We start from the raw sequence: 22,287 nt of genomic DNA, 5'->3' as shown, positions 1-22,287 counted from the left end.
ACAGATCTGAGGACTTAAGCCCAGAAGACAGCCTCTCAGATGGCTCTGAGGGACCGCTCCCAAGAGGTAAGGGAGGAGCCAGGGTATACAGGAGTTTTGCAGCAAAAACCAGGTAGTTAGAACATCAAGAGATGAGTTAATTTAAGAAAACCAGACATCTCCAGTTAATGAATTTAGTGCTTTTCTGCGTATGGGAAGATGCGAGTCTGGGCTCACTGAAATAATTCCTTTGGTACGCACGTTAGCTATCTAGGGCTGGCATCCTGCTTTTGTCCACCCTGAATCCCCTTAGGGAGTACAGTCGGGGTGGCTGCAGTGGCTCTTGGCTTGATGGCCGCAGCGTCCTTTGTTTAGTGGTGTGGCAGGAGACATTCTTCATCCATACGGCCCATTCCTGGGTGAATGAGGCACAGACCCACCGAGAGAATGAGGAAAATGAGAAGAATGGGGAAGAGCCGTAAATAGATGGCAAAGTGAAGGACAGATGGATGAGCTCGCCAAGAGACAGAGTTACTGCCCTCAAAAATGGAACAGCCAATTATTTTACCAGCAGAATGGGTTTATTAAGGAATTGCAACACATGACAGGCAGACGGCAGCAAAACACCATAGGCAGGTCCAACAAGTCAAGGAGAGGAATGTTGCTTTATAGAGGAAAAGGAGGAAGTTGGGAGTGGTTGTTTTGAACAAAAGTCCCTTGAAGGGAAGCGGAGAGTTTGGAGTTGGCAAGGCGATTCCCGTTGGCTGGGTTTGTTGCGCGGCAGCGAGGAGAATAATTCATTTTTTTCTTTTCTTTTTTTTTTTTTGAGAATAATTCTTGTTTGAGATCTGCAATTGATGTCTTCCTGTTGGCGTTTGTAATTGACTTGTAGTGCCCGAGGGCTTTCCCTTAAAGCCTCCAGATTGATGAGGTTTCCCTTATTCTGTTTCACAGAGTGAAAGAATAAGCTGAGAAAGTAGCAGGGGGAGAAAAGAAGATACAGATTATTTAGAGTGTGTGTGGAGGGTCCTCCAGGGAGATGAAGGGGAGCAAATAGGGAGAGGAGGCCCTTGATCAGCAAGAAGAGCGTGGATAATAAAGGGGGATGCGGGGCATTTTACCCAGAGTGGGGAAAAAGGATAAAAGAGTTGGGCAAACAGCAGCTTTGAGCTGGTACAGAAAGAAGGGGCAACGGGAGACAAGAGGAGCAGAGCAAGCCGGGGGTGCCAGAGGGTGGGGACGTGTCAGGTGTAACAGGAAAAGAGCAAACGTAACAGAGAGCAAAGATGGGGGAAAAGAAAGAGGCAGAAATACATGAAGATTTGAGACTATCCAGGGAGACTGGGCAGAAAGAGCAACAAGAGGGGAAACAAGTTGCCAGAATGGAGTGGAACCGGTGTGAGAGGAGGAATAAGACAGAGAAGGGGAGAAACGGCAGGACAGGGGAGGAGACCAAAATGAGCAGAAACCTAAGAGGGAAACACAGAACAGCCAACAGAAATAATGAGAGAGGGAAACAGGGAGCTGTGAAGACAGGGAGCCAGATGAGTGGTGAGTTGACCGGATGTGGGTGATGAAGTGGCGAGATATATTTATTTGTGACTTCTAATATAATGCGTTGAAAACGTGGTTAAAATATGCATGAAAATGACATTTGCAAAACTCCTTTCTAAAAGGCTTGTGCATTTTGTTATTATTTGTATCAGAAGATAACTTCCGTTTGCAATTGACGGAGCAGTGACTCGGTTGTGGGTCACCCTATTCCCTTTTCCCAGCACGGGGTAGAGGGTCACGGAGATGAGAAGGAGGGCAAGAAATGACTGTCACTCTGTGGTGCCCTTTGTTTTTGGCTGCACCTCGCAGCTTTCGGGATCTTAGTTCCCCGACCAGGGATCAAACCCATGTCCCCTGCAGTGAAAGCGCAGAGTCCTAACCACTGGACTGCCAAGGAATTCTCTACATGGTGCCTTTTTATTTTATTTTTTGTTTTTTAAAGCTTTTATTTAATTTATTTATTTTTGGCCGCACGACACAGCATGTGGGATATTATTTCCCCAACTGGGGATCGAACCCGTGCCCCCCGCATTGGAAGCGTGGAGTCTTAACCACTAGAACACCAGGGAAGTCCCCATGGTGCCTTTTTAAAGGAACACTAAAAGTGCTGTTTTTCATAATGGATTTACTTTTTTCTTCCTAATTCCTTTACAGTTAATACATTGCTTTTTTTGAAGCTTGAAAGAAATCTTCGTTTATTCAGTTTACACTTTTCTATAAATAATTTTTAACTTCTGACATAAGCTCTGGCGGCCTTCTATAGCAGCTCATGGCATTCTTTTCAAAGTATGACATATTTTCATTTAAAAAAAATTTGACTACGTAATTCATTAGATTTTCTTTTTCTTCAATTTTTACACTATTTCCCTTTTAAATTGTGTCCAGTACAGACTGAGGCCTGCAGGCTCTCTGCTCTTTGTGAGAAACATTCTTTGGACTCTAGTAAATAAATTTAGTTTCTTCCAATGTATACTTTGGTAAGGATGTCAATGATCTTTTGTCTTAACAGTCTAAACCTAGTTTAACCTAGTTTAAAATTCCATTTTTAAAATTTTTATGTGACCTATTAAAATAGTGAGCTGTGAGCTACCAAGTAGATGTTTCCCTCAAGTCCCTCTTGTCCACTCTCTGCAAATGTTGAAGGATGGTCGGGATTGACCTGGAACCTTCTTCCAAAAGAGCCCAGCAGTTCATGATGGAGAAATTTGCTCAGAGCTTATTTCTGTAGGTGACCCTCTAGCAGTGCTGTCAGCAGCAATTGCTATGTTCAGAATTATGTATTTTGTAAATGTTTTACTGTAATTTTTCTGGAAAAGAGGAGTTCATTGCTTGAGATCAATGTGATCAAACCTTGAAATAGAAGTTTCCTTTGCTCAGGCATGTGAAAGATGGTACTGGAATTTTTTTTTTTAAAGATTTTTGGATGTGGACCATTTTTAAAGTCTTTATTGAATTTGTTACAATATTGCTTCTGTTTTATGATTTGGTTTTTTGGCCACGAGGCATGTGAGATCCCAGCTCCCCGACTAGGGATCGAACCTGCACCCCCTGCGTTGGAAGGTGAAGTCTTAACCACTGGACCGCCAGGGAAGTCCCGGAATTTTTTTTTTTTTTTTAAAGGTCAAAGTGCTATGGCGGGTGGTGGGGGAAAGAAAAGTTTTTTTGGTTTTTTTATTTATTTATTTATTTATTTATTTTTGGCTGTGTTGGGTCTTCGTTTCCGAGCGAGGGCTTTCTCTAGTTGCGGCGAGCGGGGGCCACTCTTCATCGCGGTGCGTGGGCCTCTCACTGTTGCAGCCTCTCCCGTTGCGGAGCACAGGCTCCAGACGCGCAGGCTCAGCAGTTGTGGCTCACGGGCCCAGTTGCTCCACGGCATGTGGAATCCTCCCAGACCAGGACTCGAACCAGTGACCTCTGCATCGGCAGGCGGATTCTCGACCACTGTGCCACCGGGGAAGCCCAGTCCCGGAATTTTTAAGGGAGATCGATAAGGCTCAACTCTGCCCACTGGCACCTCCAGGCCACCTTTTCAGAATTCAGTTCCGTCTGGTTCTGCTCACTCAGCTCAGACCTTCTCAGGGTAACCTGATGAAATGACCCCCTCTCTGGGGCCCAGTGAGCCCACCTCAACGAGGAGATGATGGGCTAAAGCAGCAACTCTGAATCTGAGTGATACCAACCCCTGAAACGTTAGTAAGATTCAGTGTGTGTCTGCATGTGGCAGTTCTTGGATGGAGTGCCCAGTTGCCATGAGAATTCTTTTAATGGGTCCTAATCCTCCAGAACGAGGGCGGAGGGGGGAAGGCTGGAAGCAGGGGCGTGGGCGCAGACAGCGAGCCCATCTGTAGCGGGCTTATCCCTGCCTTAGGATGGTCAGGGGTAAGTCTGTGGGTAAATCGTGCCACTACCTGGCGTTGAATCCTCCGTTAGCTCTCCTCATCCTCAGCACAAAATCCCGACTCCTCCCTGTGGCTGCTCAGCCCTGTGTCATCCTCAGGGCCCTGCCAGTGTCCCCAGCCTCATCCTGGGAGCTGACCCTGTTCTCAGGTTCACTCTGCCCCAGTCACATTTTCTGTTTCTCTGGTCCCAGACACCAAAAACTTTTCTGTCTTAAGTCCCTGCTCTCACCCTGAATCGTCCTGGCTCTGGCCCTTTCTCCTCCTTTAGGTCTAGGCTTAGAGATGTGTTGCCACCCCTCCAGGCCATTCATGTCAGGTTCCCTTCACCAGTCAGTATCTGTCACGTTAGCGCTGGTTTTATTGTCTCCAGACCAGTCACTCATATCAGAAATGCTCTTCTCTGTTGATTATTTTCAGTCATTCCCATTTTCTCTCCATTGGAGGGCACAGAGACCATCTTGCTTACAGGACAGCTGCCGCCTCTTACATTGGGGTTGGGCTTCGGCGCTAGGGCTGTGGGTTGGGCTGAGTACTCCTCAGCATAGATCAAGAGGCAGGGATGGGGATGGGTGGCATTTTGCTTCTGGAAATTTCAACACCAGTTAATCTAAACCTCCTGTGGTTCCTTATTTTACTCAGAAAGGAGCAAATCCCTGAGTACCTGGTGTCCTCACCCAGTGTGCTGAGGTGTCCCCACGTTCGGCCTGCTGTGTCATTGTCTTACTTTAACCCCCAGGTCTTCCAGACTGTGCGTGTCTGTCACCAGGGACGAGTTACCGTCTTGGGCAGGAGCTTTGCCTTCCACCAGGTCACCTTCTTAGAGTCAGGGACCCTAATTTCCCTTCACCAAGGGTGGGGAGAAGGTCAGGAACCTAAGGGGGCATGAAAGAGGCACCTGCTTAAGAGGTAGGGACTCTTGTAAGTTGCTGTGAGTGGGAGAAGACGAGACAATGGTAGCCTCTTCGAAGAGATCTGGGGCTTCTCTCTCTCCCTGTGATGTCCTCACTGAACTCACTACAGCCAATTTTCAGCTGTGGGTTTGTTTTTTGTTTTTGTTTTTGGTCACACCCCTCGGCTTGTGGGATCTTAGTTCTCGACCAACCAGGCATCGAACCCGGGCCCTCGGCAGTGAGAGCTCAGACCCCTAACCACTGGACCACCAGGGAATTCCCTCAACTGTTTTTAAACCAGAATGCGTGTTGTCCCTGGTTGCGGGCAGGTGTTCCCAACAGGGCTCACTTCTTGGCCTCCATACTGAAGGCCCAGTGTCCTTCTGTTTGCAGTTTGCATGCAGTACTGCACTGTCTGTGCCCAGAGGTCCCTGTGACTTTCAGTCCAGTTTGCTCGTGTGGAGGTGGAGTAGAAAAGGGAGGAAGCAGAGGGGAGCCCATAGGCATCTCCAGAAGGGCCGTGGAAGCTAGAGCGGGCCTCTAGATAAGCCCAATGAATAGTGTGTGCACCTGTCCCAAGTGTGTTTGCGGGATTAAAGGGGTGTGTGGAAGCGTTGGCAAGGGAGTCTAAGATCTGTGAAGAGCACGTGGAAATGGGTTAATGGGTAGTTACGGGGCTGCGTTTTGGGGTGCCGCTGTCTTAAGTCAGGTTCCCCGGGACACAGATGCCAAGACTGAGATTTGCATATGTGGGTTTAATGGGGAAACTCATGGGCGCACTTGAGGAATGATGGAAGTGGAATTCGGCCGAGAGAAACGATATCCTGCAACGTTAGAACCAAGGCCTGAGCTGAGCCCATAGGGAGCTGTGGGTGCAGGAGGATGGGTGCCTTGGTCCTGAGGGGCTGGATCTAGCAGGCGCCCCCCAGCACCCACTCCACACGGTGACTTCCGTGGGGTTTGCAGGAATCACTGCCCAACCCAGAGGATTTATAGGGAACGTCTCAGAGCATATTTGGGGGGTACCTTTGGTATCTGGGGTTATTTTGAGTCGCAGGCTAAAAGGTTTCCCACGCATTTTGGAAGACTCGTGAGAATTCGGAGTGTTTCTGAAAGATGCTGGCGTCTCAGTGGGGCATGTGCATCCCTGTAGACATCTCTTTTTCTTTGGTAGATTTTGGTCGTGCCAGTGTTTGGGGTGGAGTCATCATGAATGAAAACATGATGTCTTGTTTCAGTAGGTCCTTGGGTGTCTCTCTATGTGTTATTCCGTTGTGAATTCATGAGTTATTGGGGCTTGTGGGATTTCATAGCAGGAGCGGGGTTCGTCACGGAGTATCTGGGGAGGCTGTGAGACCCCATGGGAGTTTGTAAGAGCGTCTGATTCCAGAAGGGGAACAGCTCAGCTGGCAGATGGTTTTCATTAGGGAGAACTTACTGGGAGTCCGTAGGCAAAACACTGTAAGAGAGCTTACAAGGGGGCCACGATGTAGGGAAAGATCTGTGAAAAATCAGAGGGCAACGACACCCCAGCGAAACACCTGCAGCAGAAAGGCTCATCCTTGGGACTCTTTTTGTTTTGTTTTTTTTTTGAACTATAGTTGATTTATAGTTGTGTTAGTTTCAGGTATACAGCACAGTGATTCAGTTTTATACATATATACATAGAAAAAAATATATATATATATACTTTTTCAGATTCTTTTCCCTTATAGGTTACTACAAAATATATAGTTCCCTGTACTATATAGTGGGTCCTTATTGGTCATCTGTTTTATATGCAGTAGTGAATATTTTAATCCCGAACTCCTAATTTATCCCTCCCCCTCCTCTCCCTTTCAGTAACCATAAGTTTGTTTTCTTTGTGGGTCTATTTGTTTGATAAATCAGTTCATTTGTATATTTTTCTTTTTTTTTTAGATTCCACATATAATCGATTTCTTTTTTTTTAGATTCCACATATAACCGATATATTTGTCTTTCTCTGTCTGGCTTTACTTCACTTAGTATGAGAATCTCTAGGTCTAGGTCACACTCTCCTTGAAAAGATACAGCCTAGCTTCCTTGCTGCTAGGCCAGTGGGGATTACTCTCTACTGGTCACACATAGCGCCACCCACCCACCCACGCAGAGTCACAGTGCACCTGGGGGAGCAGAGAGGCCAGATGTTCCAAACTCACTTTGCAACAGGGATATATCTTCAGCAAGGAGGAGCATGAGGTCCTGGGTAGGCAGCTGGGGAGAGGATGGGGAATGCTGGCTTTCGGGGGCGACAGCCCTGATAGTGGCAGGGAGACTCGGGAATTGGAGAAGGGGAAGCTCTGTTCATCCTCACTGGGGGACCCTCTCTTCAGCAGTGACTAGTATAGAACAGGGTGAGCTGGTGGGTTCATATTCAGAGAAAGGGTGTCTTCTTTCCGACCAACACACTTGCCCCCAGCACACCCTTCTCCCTCTCTCTCTGCTCTCTTCTCTAGAACAGCGAAGGTGATGCTTCCGCAGGTGAATGACCTGAGATTGGAAACATGGTTTGTCTGTTTGTGCCTCTCCTGTGTCCCCTCCCTTCAGGCCTTCCACCTTCCTCTCTAATGTTCTGTTCAGACACACCCACTTCCTGCTGTTCAACCCTCAGTTTGCACAATCCCAAGACGCTTGGATTGGGGGCTGTGACCATTTAAGCCAATGTCATAGCAAAGTGAGAATTTACACACCAGGACCCTTCCTCCATTGAGGAGTCTGGGCAGCCAGGAGGCCTCTTCCCTTTCTGCCGAGGACAGCCTCTTTCTTTGCGAACATGCATCTCTCCTCTCCTCCTGTGGCAGCCACCTGTGGATCAGCTCACTGCGATCCTGGTGGAACTTGCACTTGCCCTTGCCACCTTTTGAGAGGGCGGAGAGTGATTTGAGTGAAGGACTCTCAGCTTGACCACCCTCCTCCTCTGCTCCTGCTTAGCTCCCCCCTCACTTGTGATGAAGGCTAATCAGTCCCCCAGAATGAAGGCCACGCCAGAGGGCATACAAGTAGCGCTTGGTGTGTGTCTGACCTGGCAGTCGTGCCCCAGTTGCCAGCCCCACGCAGTCTCCAGACAGTATGGCATCCTTCCTCCACTGCATCTTCAATTTGCCTGTCTCAGCAGTTGCTTTGGTCGTTTGTTGTTGTCGTTTTTGTATTGTTTTTGTTTGTGGTTTTTATTTGATGTATAGTTGATTTACAATGTTGTGTTAGTTTCAGATGTACAGCAAAGTGATTCAGTTATTCATATATATATATATTCTCTTTCAGATTCTTTTCTGTTATAGAAAAGAATAACTCCATTCACTATCTTGTACAAGATAGTGAATAGAGTTCCCTGTACTATACAGTACGTCCTTGTTGGTTATCTATTTTAGACATAGTAGTGTGTATATGTTAACCCCAATGTTTTGGTCATTTGTAATGGTGGTATTGTCCATCTTAAACACGCTTCCCAAATTTTTTATTCACTCCTTTCTTCCATCTTTAAAACAAGACATTCTCTATTAACTACATTTCCCTCTCTAGTAAGTACCCCTTTTCTGTGCCCCATTTCAGAGCACAAGGCCCTAAAAACTTGTTTATATTCTTCAGTTCTTCACTTGAACCTTATCCAATTAAGCTTTCACATCCTCCATGTCACTGACACTTTCTTTTTCAGAGTCACTGATGACCTCCTCATTTCTTTTTTTTTAAATTTATTTTATTGAAGTGTAATTGATTTACAATGTTGTGTTAATTTCTGCTGTAGAGCAAAGTGATTCATTTATATATATGTGTGTGTGTGTGTGTGTGTGTGTATATATATATATATAGTTTTTCATGTTCTTTTCTGTTATGGTTTAATACAGGATATTGAGTATAGTTCCCCTTGGCAATCACCAGTCTGTTCTCCATGTCCATGATTCTGTTTTGTAGATAAGTTTGTGTCATATTTTATTTATTTATAATTTATTTATTTATTTTATTTATTTTTGGCTGCATTGGGTGTTTGTTGCTGCGCGCGGGCTTTCTCTGGTTGCGGTGAGCGGGGGCTACTCTTTGTCGCAGTGCATGGGCTTCTCATTGCAGTGGCTTCTCTTGTTGCAGGGCACGGGCTTTAGGCGCGCGGGCTCAGTTGTTGTGGCTTGCGGGCTCTAGAGCACAGGCTCGGGAGCTGTGGTGCACGGGCTTATTTGCTCCACGGCATGTGGGAGCTTCTCAGACCAGGGATCGAACCCATGTCCCCTGCATTGGCAGTTGGATTCTTAATCACTGCCCCACCAGGGAAGCCCCTTGTGTCATATTTTAGATTCCACATATAAGTGATATCATATGTTGTCTTTCTCTGACTTACTTCACTCAGCATGACAATCTCTAGGTCCATCCCTGTTACTGCAAATGGCATTATTTCATTCTTTTTTATGGCTGAGTAGTATTCCATTTTGTGTGTGTGTGTGTGTGTGTGTGTGTGTGTGTGTGTACGTACACACCACATCTTCTTTATCCATTCATCTGTCAATGAACACTTAGGTTGTTTTCATGTCTTGGTTACTGTGAATAATACTGCTATAAACATAGGGGTGCATGTATCTTTTTGACTTGTAGTTTTGTCTGGATATATGCCCAGAAGTGGGATTGCTGGATCATATGACAACTCTATTTTTAGTTTTTGAGAAACCTCGGTACTGTTTTCTATAGTAGCTGCACCAATTTACATTCCCAGCAACAGTGTATGACCTCGTTTCTAAATCCAGTATTTAACTTCCTGTGCACATTTGCTTTTCCTGTCAGCAGCAGGTGGCACAGGTCCTCACTCCCTCTTCCTTGAAACACTTTATTTCCATGGTTTTGAGGACGTCCCAGTAACCTTTATAAGCCTATCTACCTATTTGTTTTATTTTCTTCTCCCCTCCCTGTTCACTTCTTAGCTCCCTCTGCTGAATTCCTGATCTCCCTGGTCTCTGAATGTGGGTGCATCCCAAGGCTGAGTCCTGGAACCTCTTCTCTGTCTATACCCGCTGCCTTTCCTCATCATCTCATCATATGGCTTTCAACACCACCTACGTGTCTCACAGTTTATCCTCTCCATCCAGACTTCTGCCTTAAACTCTCAATCCTGTGTCCAGCTGTCTCCTCGACATCTCTGCTGGGGACATCTAACAGGAATCTCCACCTTAATTTGTCCAAAACTGGTCTTGACCTCCCCCAACCCTGTTCTGCCTGCCGTCCTCCACATCTCAGTTAAGGGCGACCCTGTGAATATCTCGGCATTGTAAATGCATGACATTATTTGTAAGTGTTTTAATGTATAAGATAAAAGAAATATTAGATGTTTACTTAAAGTGAGAGAAACAATACATAGTTTCTAAAATTCTTTTGAGAGATGGGCGAAAAATGCTTGGAGACCAAGGCCCTTCGTCATCAGCTTCCTCCGGTGCCTCTCTGACCTCCCCTCCCGCCCACCTCCTCACCCTGCTGCAGCCACCCAGCCCTCTTTCCCTCTCCAGGGATGAAGTTTGTACTCTCAGGGCCCTCACAGGGGTGTCTCTCTGCCTAGAACTATCGGACTCAGGAGACGCAGGTGGCAACCACGCTTCCTCCGCCAGGTCTGTGGTCTGATGTCAGCGTCTGAGTGGAGCCTTCTCTGACCAACCCCCTCCCATTTAACATGCCAGCCACACCCTCACCCCCACCTCTGGTCCATGACACTTGCTTGACGTGTTTTCTTCTGCCCCTTCCCCTTCCACTGCTGGGTCCTGGTGACAGCAATTCACCACGGGTCGAAAAGAGACAGAAAGAAGGTGGGAGACGGGCCCGGCTTGCCTCCCGGCTTCACGTTAGACGGATGAGGCATTTTGCAGATACATGTTTTGTACCCCTCCCCCATCAAAGAGTCTTCGTCAAATTTAATTGGGTGGGGCATAGCCCCAGAAATGTTTTAAAGTGCCCCCAATGATTCTGAGCTGTGTCCTGCACTGAGCACCAGGGCTCTGTATCTTCCCTTTCTGAGGCTGAGATTAGCCCCTGGGAGAGGCAAGGGGATTCTGCTCCACGTGGGGATGGATCAGGGCTGGTCTGTGACCTGCAGGGGATCATCGGGTCCAGCTGAGGTGCCCGCTGCTGCTGGGTACGTGAGGGCCTCACCAGGAGGGGAGCGAGATCTGAAGAAAGTGTGGGAAAACTCACCTGTTGGTCTTTTACGAGTTTACTGTCCTGAGCCCCTCCTGGGACAGTGGGTAGCAGAGGACCGTCTATTCCACATGCTGAGGGCTTCCCTGTGTGTGTGGTGGTGACTCAGGAAGGGGGTGTGTTGATTCTGAGCATTAAAAAGCATCTTTTCCACTTTCAGGGTCGACTTGAAAGACTCATATTGCCTGAGGAAGAAGCCCTGAAGAGGAGGAAGAGGAAAGAAAGAGGAGTCTGGAATGGCTCTTTCTCAGGTAAAGTCATATTCTCAGTTGTTTCTTCTGTCTGTCCTTCCTGAAATGCCCTTCTTTGGACTCACTGATCTTGTCTGACTCTGAAGTTTCCTGCCTGACACCTGTACAGTCATAGCCACCCGGGGCCTTCCCTCAGGGCCTGTCATCTCCACTTAGATTCTGTCTCATAATGACCCAGTGACGTGGAACTTGAAGAAGCTCCATTGTGGTCATCAAGAGACAACTCTTATTTCAGTAAATTTAAGTGTGTATATGTGTGTGCATGAGTGCATGGATGCTCAAGCCCATGGTTTTTATAAAATACATATCATTATCTCTAAGTAGGTTAGGTATGGGAATTCCCTGGCGGTCCAGTGGTGAAGACGCCACGCTTCCACTGCAGGGGGCACAGGTTCAGTCCCTGGTCGGGGAACTAAGATCCCACAAGCTGCGTGGCGCGGCCAAAAAAATTATAAATAAATAAATAAGTTATATATTATTTAGTTGTTGAAATTATAAGTATTTTTCATTGCATTAACTTTTTTCTACACTATGACATTAATGAGTTAAATAGTTATGAAAAGAGTAACATGTATGTGCGTGTGTGTGCATGTCTTCATGATGACATTTTATGTAGTTCTAGGTTGTTAGCCTTGAACTTGTTTCAAGTTTCCTCAGGGAACCCTCTGTCAATGTACCTTTGATGCTTTTATATGACTTAAATTCTTTAACGTTTAAATTCAGAATCTAAACACCTGGGTTTATATGTTTGTTCTACCATCTTTAGCAATTTGACCTGAGGCAAATTTCTTAGAATGTCCGTGACACAGCTGTCTCTGCCTTAAGATGGAAGGGACCAGACCTTTTTTTTTTAATTGTTTTAAATTTGATATTGGAGTATAGTTGATTAACAATGTTGTGTTAGTTTCAGTTGTACAACAAAGTGATTCAGTTATACATACACAGGTATCTGTTCTTTTTCAAATTCTTTTCCCATTTAGGTGATTACAGAGTATTGGGCAGGGTCGCTTGTGCTATACAGTAGGTTCTTGTTGGTTATCTATTTTATTTTATTTTTAAAAATTTATGTGTTTATTTATTTATTTTTGGCTGCATTGGGTCTTTGTTGCTGCGCATGGGCTTTTCTCTAGTTGCGGCGAGTGGGGGCTACTCTTTGTTGCGGTGCACGGGCTTCTCATTGTGGTGGCCTCTCTTGTTGCAGAGCACGGGCTCTAGGCGTGCGGGCTCAGTAGTTGTGGCTCGTGGGCTCTAGAGCACAGGCTCAGTAGTTGTGGCGCACAGGCTTAGTTGCTCCGCGACATGTGGGATCTTCCTGGACCAGGGCTTGAACCCATGTCCCCTGCATTGGCAGGCGGATTCTCAACCACTGCGCCACCAGGGCAGTCCCTGGTTATCTATTTTAAACATAGCACTGTGTGTATTGTCAATCCCAAGCTCCCAATTTATCCCTCCCCACGCCTGACCAGATCTTTTTATTATGTTTTTTTTAATTTTACTTATTTATATATTTTAAAAGTAATTTTTATTGGCGTATAGTTGATTTACAATGTTGTGTTAGTTTCAGGTGTGCAGCAAAGTGAATCAGTTATACATATACATATATCCATTCTTTTTCAGATTCTTTTCCCATATAGGTTATTACAGACTGTTGAGTAAAGTTCCCTGTGCTATACAATAGGTCCTTGTTGGCTATCTATTTTATATGCAGTAGTGTGTGTATGTTAATCCCAAACTCCTAATTTATCCACACCCCCACACCCCCTTTCCCCTTTGGTAACCATAAGTTTGTTTTCTATGTCTGTGAGTCTGTTTCTGTTTTGTTTATTGATTTTAATATTTTAATTTTATTGGAATATAGTTGATTTACAATGTTGTGTTACTTTCAGGTGTGCAGAAAAGTGAATCGGTTATACATGTATCCACTCTTTTTTAGATTCTTTTCAAATTTTTTTAAAATTTTTTAAATTAATTTTTTTTGGAGTAGAGTTGGTTTACAATGTTGTGTTAGTTTCTACTGTACAGCAAATGAATCAGCTATACGTATACATATATCCCCTCTTTCTTGGATTTCCTTCCCATTTAGGTCACCACAGAGCATTAAGTAGAGTTTCCTGTGCTATACAGTATGTTCTCATTAGTTATCTATTTTATAAGTAGTATCAAGAGTGTATATGTGTTAATCCCAATCTCCCAATTCCTCCCACTCCCCCCATTTTCCCCCTTGGTATCCATACATTTATTTTCTACATCTGTGTCCCTATTTCTGCTTTGCAAATAAGATCATCTATACCATTTTTCTAGATTCCAGATATATACAGTAATATATGATACTTATTTTTCTCTTTCTGACTTACTTCACGCTGTATGACAGTCTCTAGGTCCATCCATGTCTCTACAAGTGACCCAATTTCGTTTCTTTTTATGGCTGAGTAATATCCCATTGTATATATGTACCACGTCTTCTTTATCCATTCCTCTGTTGATGGACATTTAGGTTGCTTCCATGTCCTGGCCATTGTAAATAGTGCTGCTGTGAACACTGGGGTGCATGTGTCCTTTTGAATTACGGTTTTCTCAGGGTATATGCCCAGTAGTGGGATCGCTGGGTCAGATATTTTTAAATTTGGTATTACGTTATTATACGAGTTGGTACATGCAAAGTATTTAGAGGAATGCGTAACACATGAGGAGTGTTCAAACACTTTTTGAGATTACCGTTGCTGTCATCACCGTTTCTTTAAAGCCCCTATAGACGTTGTCATCTTTGAAGATGTCATTCCTGCTCTTGTTCCTCTAGACATTGAATATAACTTGGTGTGTGGAGCATATCTCACATTTCTATACAGATAATCCTGTGTTGATTGTGTGTGTGTGTTTCTTGTATTGTCCACAAAAATGGGAAGTCCACACCGATTTAGAGGCTATCATAACCTCTTATGGAAAAGTGTAATAAACCAAAATTAGGGACACATAACTTGCTCAAAAATACCATAAGTGGATCTGCAACAATACTCACTTCAGTCCAATCGATCCTTTCCCCTCTCTCTCCTCTTCTCATTTTGTGTGAAAATAAGGACTCTCCTCATGGCCCGTTGGTGAAATGTGTTTTCATTTCAGACACAGTTGACATTCAAGGATGTGGCCATAGAATTCTCTCAGGAGGAGTGGGAATGCCTGGACCCTGCTCAGAGGGCCTTGTACAGGGACGTGATGTTGGAGACCTACGGGAACCTGCTCTCCCTGGGTGAGGATAACTTCCCTCCAGAATTCGGGACCTGTCCTTGGGTATCTTTGCATTTTCCCTTGTGTGCCTCTTGGGAACCCCTACATTGCCTGCCTGAGATCAAAGCCCTGTTGACTCAGAAATGAAAAGCTTCATAATGTAGCATGAGGACTTTGAACTTGTCCTTTCTTCATATGATCTTCCCATTTCATGATCAAGGGTGAGTCCAGAGCTTAAATATGCATAAAATCTTATGGCAAACTTAAAATATCCCGTTCCCTCTTTTCGACCCCTGTGCTTTTGATTCAGTACTTCTTGGAAGAGAGTGAGATGTCTGCATATTTTACTACGCTCTGTGCATTCAGAAGGAGACAATCAGTGGGTGAATTTTTGAAATTGTTTGTTTAGCTTTATTGAGGTGTAGTTGTCAAATAAAATTGTAATATATTTAAAGTGTGCAACGCGATGATTTGATATACATATACATTGTGAAAGGATTCCCATCAAGTTAATTAACATACGTTACCTCACATACTTTTCTTTTTTCTTGGGGAGAACACTTAAGTTCTACTCTCGTAGCACATTTCAGTTTTATAGTATTATCCACTATAGTCATCACGTTTTACATGAAATGTTCAGACCTTATTCATCTTATGACGGAAATTGTGTGCCCTTTTATCAACCTTTCTCCATTTCCATAACCCCCACCCGGGCATCAGTTATTCTACTCTGTGTTTCTAGACCTGGTTTCTTCCCTCATCATTGTACTCTCTCCCACTGATTGACTGACTGATGGCTGCGCCGGGTCTCAGTTGCGGCATGTGGGCTCCTTAGTTGTGGCATGCATGCGGGATCTAGTTCCCTGACCAGGGATCAAACCCAGGCCCCCTGCATTGGGAGCGCAGACTCTTACCCGCTGGACCGCCAGGGAAGTCCCTGCACTCCCTCCCTTTTAGATCTCTTCCTTTTTGCCCCATGTCCTATAGTTAAGAATGGGACAATGTTATGCTACTTGCTAAGTCAGTTTCTCTTTTTTCCTAAGTCAACATTTTAAGTGTCCGAATGCATTTATCTTCCCACAGATTGGCAAGTACACACACTGCCCACATGCCCATTACTTCCTAGTCTCTACGCTTATTAACATTTTTTTATTCTCTTTTTTTTAATTGAAGTGTACTTGATTTACAATGTGTTAATGTCTGCTGTTCAGCGGAGTTCAGTACATTCTTTTTCACATTGTTTTCTGTTGTAGTTTTCTTATGACAGGGCCGAAAGTAAGCTCATCACACGAGATGAATTGTGCAGAAGCACAGCAGTAGAGGGCTGCTGCTCGCTCAGGCAATACAGCGCCGTCTGTCCTGCTGTGGTGACTTTTATTTAAGCATTATCTATATTTACATCTTAAGACTTGTTTTCTTAACATTCCAGAAATGCCAAAGCAGCAACATATGCTTTTATTTATTATACAAGCAACAATGGGCTTTCCTGAAGACATGCCGTGCTTCGTCCTTGAGCTCACAAGCAGCACAAGGACATCTCCTCGTGTTCCCATCATTCTGATTATACTGAAGTAGCACAAGGACGTTTCCTTGTGTTCTGATTATACCGAGGTCATTTCATGGATCAGTGCCCAGAGTATCCAGGACTGCCTGCAGTCCTGGCTTATTCGCCCGCCCTCGGTTTGCCGAGGGGTGCCAGCCCCTTGCCTTGCAGAGGGGTTCTGGCTTATGGGTCACGTCTCCTTTCCATGTCCTCAGTTATTCCACTACATTTTCCATTACGGTTTACCCCAGGTTATTGAATATAGTTCCCTTGCTTATTTTTCAAAACACATTGTTTGTTTTCTTAGTTTTGAGTGTTCTTTGTATGACCTGGACACAAGTCCATGGTGAGATATCTGTTGTGCACGTATTTTCCCCTAGTCTGTAGCTGGTGTTTTCATTTTCTTAACAGTGTCTTTTTTAAAGAACTTTTAAAAAATTGAAGTATAGTTGGGAATTCCCTGAAGGCCCAGTGGTTAGGACTCTGCACTCTCAATGCTGAGGGCCCAGGTTCAATCCCTGGTCTGGGAACTAAGATCTCGCAAGCCGCTTGGCCAAAAAAAAAAAAAAATTGAAGTATAGTTGATTTACAGTGTTGTGTTAATTTCTGCTGTACAGCAAAGTGATTCAGTTATACCTATATATACATCCTTTTTTATATTCTTTTCCATTATGATTTATCACACAATATTGAATATAGTTCCCTGTGCTGTACAGTAGGACTTTGTTGTCTGTTCATTCTGTATATAGTAGTTTGCATCTGCTAATCCCAAACTCCCAATCCATATCTCCCCTGCTCACCCTTCCTCTTGGCAACCACATGTCTGTTCTCTATGTCTGTGAGTCTGTTTTTGTTTCATTTGTGCCTTTTTTTTTTTTTTTTTTTGCCATGTGGCTTGCAGGATCTTAGTTCCCCCACCAGCGATTGAACCCTCACCCTCAGCAGTGAAAGCACAGAGTCCTAACCACTGGACCGCCAGGGAAGTCCCACGTGCCGAATTTTAGATTCCACATATGAGTGATATCACATGGTATTTGTCTCTCTCTTTCAAAAAGTCAGTAGTCTTAACGTAAATTTCAGTTCCCGTTTTGTGTTGGTTCTGGAACAGAAGCCTTGCTTATTTTGTCTTCAGAAGGATTTGTTGAGAATTTCACAAACAATAGTTTCATATAATTGCGGTTGCTTATTACTTATACCCTGGTTTTATCATAGCTTACTAGAATATTTTATTTACTAATTTTCTTTTTTTTAATTGAAGTATAGTTGATTTACAATGTTGTCTTAATTACTGCTGTCCAGCAGAGTGACTGAGTTATACCTACACATATATACATTCTTCTCCATATTCTTTTCCATCATGTTTTATCACTGTTTGCTAATTTTCATTATGATTTATAGATGATGGCTTTTCAGTGGGTATTATGCAGTATAACTGACTCACCTCACTGGTTAGTGTTGCAGAATGGCCATTCTGAGTGAATATAGTTCTACGACTTTTATAACTGGTATTCAGAGAATTACTGTATTTTTATAACATTGTTTTATTAAACTTCATTTCCGCTTCTAAATTGCGATTTATTTATATTACTCATTAGTTAAAATTATGGCTTATTTACCATTAGAGTACTGTGCTTTAGCATTTATTGGTGCACAATCGATATGCAGTAAATATGTGTAATATCTTTATCTCTTCAAATCTGAAACCGCCATATGTTTTCTGTGAAGTGGTGTGTGCTTTGGGGTCATGGTACAAAAATACCCCTTCTTTCAGGGCTAACATGGGTACACTATGGGTGTTTCAGCCATTGATTGTTTAAAGTAGGCTTCCCTAAAATTAATTTGAAATACATGTAATCACCCTTTCTCTCTCTTTTTTTTTTCCTAATTTATTCATTTTTGGCTGCATTGGGTCTTCGTTGCTGCACGTGGGCTTTCTCTAGTTGCGGTGAGCAGGGGCTATTCGTTGCGGTGCGCAGGCTTCTCACTGTGGTGGCTTCTCTTGTTGTGGAGCATGGGCTCTAGGCACGTGGGCTTCAGTAGTTGTGGCACGTGGGCTCAGTAGTTGTGGCTCGCGGGCTCTAGAATGCAGGCTCAGTAGTTGTGGTGCATGGGCTCAGTTGCTCTGTGGCATGTGGGATCTTCCTGGACCAGGGATCAAACCGTGTCCCCTGCATTGGCAGGCGGCTTCGTAACCACTGCGCCACCAGGGAAATCCCACCCTTTCTTTATGAAAGAATCTCATTCCCTTTGTGTTCCTAAAAACTGAAGATCATGGTTGCAACATTACTTAACTGTTCAAGATATGTAGTACTTCTGATACAATATTATGTTCTTCAATATGAAATATTTCTTTCAAACTGTAATTAATAGGAGACATACGATTCTTTATGTCTTGTAGATGCCTCTCTTAAATGTGTGATCAAGGAATCCACACCAAAAGAGAACAGTCATACAGGGGAAGTGTTGCAAACAGTGTTGTTGGAAAGACATGAAAGCTGTGAGACTGAGGACTATGGCTATAGGGAAATCCAGAAAAATGAGCGTGACTTTGAGTACCAGTGGAGAAGTGACAAAAGAAATCACAGAGGAGTGCCTGTCACCCATAAAAAAAATCTCACTGGTAGAAGAGATCAACATGGTAGAAGAGATGAAGGAGAGAAGCCTATTGAAAACAGGCTCGGACTAAGCTTTCAGTCACATCTGGCCGAACTGCAGATATTTCCAACTGAAGGGCCATTGTATGAGTATCATCAAGTTGAGAAGTCTAACAACAGTGGTTCCTCACTGTCAGTACTTCAGAGAATTCTTCCGAGTGTCCAAACCAACATTTTTAATGAATACGGGAATGATTTCTGGCATTCTTCATTACTCACAGAAGACCAGAAAGCATACATTAGGGAAAAACCTTACAAATGTGATGAGTATGACAAAGCAGTTAATCATGGCTCACAACTCACTAACCATCAGGTAATCCACACAGGTGTGAAACCTTACAAATGTAATGTATGTGGCAAAGCCTTTAACCAGAGCTCACATCTCACTAGACATCAAAGAATCCACACAAGAGGGAAACATCACAAGTGTGAGGAATGTGGTAAGGGCTTCAGTTACAGTTCACACCTTCTACGTCATCGCAGAATTCATACCGGAGAGAAACCCTACCAGTGTAGCGAGTGTGACAAAGCCTTTAGTGTGTATTCAAGTCTTATTTATCATCAGGTCGTCCATACTAGAGAGAAACCGTACAAATGTAATGAGTGTGGCAAGGTCTTCAGTCAGAGTTCAAGCCTTACTAACCATCGCAGGATTCATACTGGAGAGAAACCTTACAAATGTAATAAATGTGGCAAGGCCTTTAATCAGAGCTCCCACCTCACTCGACATCAGGTCATGCACACTGGAGAGAAACCCTACAAATGTAGTGAGTGTGGGAAGGTCTTCACTCAGAATTCAAGCCTCGTCAGTCATCGGAGAATTCATACTGGGGAGAAGCCATACAAATGCAACGAGTGTGGCAAAGCATTTGGTGTGTATTCAAGTCTTACTTATCATCAGGTCACCCATACTAGAGAGAAACCGTACAAATGTAATGAGTGTGGCAAGGTCTTCAGTCAGAGTTCAAGCCTTCCTAGTCATCGCCGGATTCATACCGGAGAGAAACCTTACAAATGTAATCAGTGCGGCAAATCCTTTATTCATTGCTCAAACTTCAACAGACATAAGAAAATCCACACTGGAGAGAAACCTTACCAATGCAGTGAGTGTGGCAAGGTCTTCACTCAAAACTCAAGCCTCATAAGTCATCGGAGAATTCATGCTAGAGAGTAACCTGACCGATGTAACGAGTGTGGCAAAATAACACAAGTTCAAGCATGGATTGACACCAGAGAGTCCACACTAAAGAGAAATTACATCAGTGTAACATATAGGACAGAGGACTTGTACAGACTTCGCAACTCACTAGACATCAGAATATACATCTTTGATGAAGCCACAAGAATGTAATGTGTGTATAAAGGCTCTTATCTGTAGATCAAAACTACAGAACATCGCAAGATTCCTACTGGAGAGCAGCTTTACAAATGTAATGAACGTGGGAAGGCTTTTTATTAAACATTCATGGCTTTGATGTCATGAGAGGATTTATACCTGAGAGAAACCAGGGAAATTTTTTTTTTTTTTTTTTAGGTACGCGGGCCTCTCACTGCTGTGGCCTCTCCCGTTGCGGAGCACAGGCTCCGGACGCGCAGGCCCAGCGGCCATGGCTCACGGGCCCAGCCACTCCGCAGCATGTGGGATCTTCCCGGACCGGGGCATGAACCCATGTCCCCTGCGTCGGCAGGCGGACTCTCAACCACTGCGCCACCAGGGAGGCCCAGGGAAATTTACTGAATGTGGAAAGGCCTTTAAGCAACAGTGTCCCCTCAGGATTCACCAAAGAATTCATAATGGAAAGAAGCCTTACAAAAGTAATGAATATTTAAAATTTCTTCAAGACTTTTTGCAACAGAATCCACATCAGAGCATTCACATGAGGAATAACTAAGTCTCAAGTTTAGTCTGAAATATTGCATACTGCAGAATAAAATTAAAAGTCAAAATATGTTAAAACTTAGGTAGATATATAGCTAGATCCTGCGGATGTTATCCTATGGTTTCTTTTCTGAATCTCTTACAGTTTAAAGTAGTATGGTTTTACATTTCACGTTTAAAGCTATGACCGATTTTGAGCTAATATTTGTACAGGTGTGAGGTTTTGGTGGAGATTCTTTCATTTTTTTTCCTAGTGTGGAAGATCAGTTGATATGGTGTAATTTTTTTCAGATTCTTGCTTCATTCAGGTTTCTTGGTACCTTTGTCAAAACTCAGTTGCAAGTAATTGTGTGGGGCTATTTCTGGGTTCTCTGTTTTGTTCCATCGTTCTGTATGTCTCACTCCACAAAATCAGTCTTGATTACTTTTTATCTTATTAGAAGTTTTGAATTGAATGAGTGATTCTAACCAGTTTATTCTTCAGATATTTTAGCTATTCTAGTTCCTTTTGCCTTTCCATATAAGTTTTAGAAAAATCTTGTTTGTGCCTACAAAATATCTTGATAGAAAATGCATTAAGCCTGCCTGTCAGTTTGCGATCATTTGACATCATTTCTATGTTAGGCCTTCCAATAAATGGCTGTAGTATGTCTATTTATTTCTCTGATCTTTGGTTTCTTTCACCAGTATTTTATAGATTTCAGCATCAAAATCCCGTCAACGTTTTGTTTGATTAACACATTTCTACTTTTTTTTTTGAATAATTGGACATGTTATTTTTAACTTGTTTCCATGTGTTAATTGCTACTATATAGAAATACAATAGATTTTTGAATGTTGATCTTGTATCCTCAGAACTTACCAGTCTCACTTATTCTAGAGGTATTCGCAGATGACTTGGACTTGTCTGTATATATCATTTCATTAGTTTCCTAATGCAGCTTGTTGACGAAAATTCAATTATCTATCAAGAAGAAAAAAAAAAGGGGGAATTTTTATGCACGCCAAATTGAGGACTATAATCCAGGAAGCAGATTCTCCGAAAGCTCTGAGAACTGTTCCAGCTGTTAGAGTTCAAGGTACAGTCATACACATTTTCGAGACAAAGGATCATGCATCAGAATGACATACTGATACTTGACATAAAGTTCACCAAGGATACGTAGTCCAGGTGAGTACATACAACGCGAGCAGCAAGTCACCATGACCCCCTACAGAGTTGGGAAAGAACGCTATTCTTGTAAGAAGTTAAATTGCTAGTGTCAAAAGAGAGGAAAACAATTTGACCTCTCCGGTTGGTTGGGCAGGCACTCCCACCTTTGAGGAGCTGTGGTTAATGTGTAATGCAGATGCACACTGCACATCTGGGAGGGAGGAGGCCCAAACAGAATTTTATGTTAATTTTTTTCTTGTCTTGCCTTAAAATATAAATTTTATTTCATCAGGCGTTAAGAAATTATCACAAACTAGGTGGATTAAAACAATAAAATTTATTCTCTTTCAGTTCAGGTCAGACGTCTAAAATGGGTATGTTAACAGAACTGTAACCCTGACATTCCAGGGAGGAATTTATTTCCTTGCACTTTGCAAATTCTGCAGACTGCTTATATGCTTTGCCGCTTCATCCATCGTCAAAGTCAGCCAGGTACCATCTTAATATCTTTTTATCTCCGTCCTTCTTCCACCACAGTAGCAGCTTCTATGTGGCCAAGTCCAACTGCATCCTTCTTATT

General features: G+C 43.5%; 1 pseudogene; it reads left to right on the top strand.

Annotated features, from left to right (window-relative positions):
- Positions 1 to 21,208, top strand: LOC115847706 (zinc finger protein 665-like; annotated as a pseudogene).
- The last annotated feature ends 1,079 nt before the right edge of the window (positions 21,209 to 22,287 follow it).

This window comes from Globicephala melas, chromosome 19 (genome assembly GCF_963455315.2).
Source record: "Globicephala melas chromosome 19, mGloMel1.2, whole genome shotgun sequence".
Lineage (NCBI taxonomy): Eukaryota > Metazoa > Chordata > Mammalia > Artiodactyla > Delphinidae > Globicephala > Globicephala melas.
The sequence above is the reverse complement of the archived record's forward strand: the minus strand, read 5'-3'. Positions and strand labels throughout refer to the sequence as shown.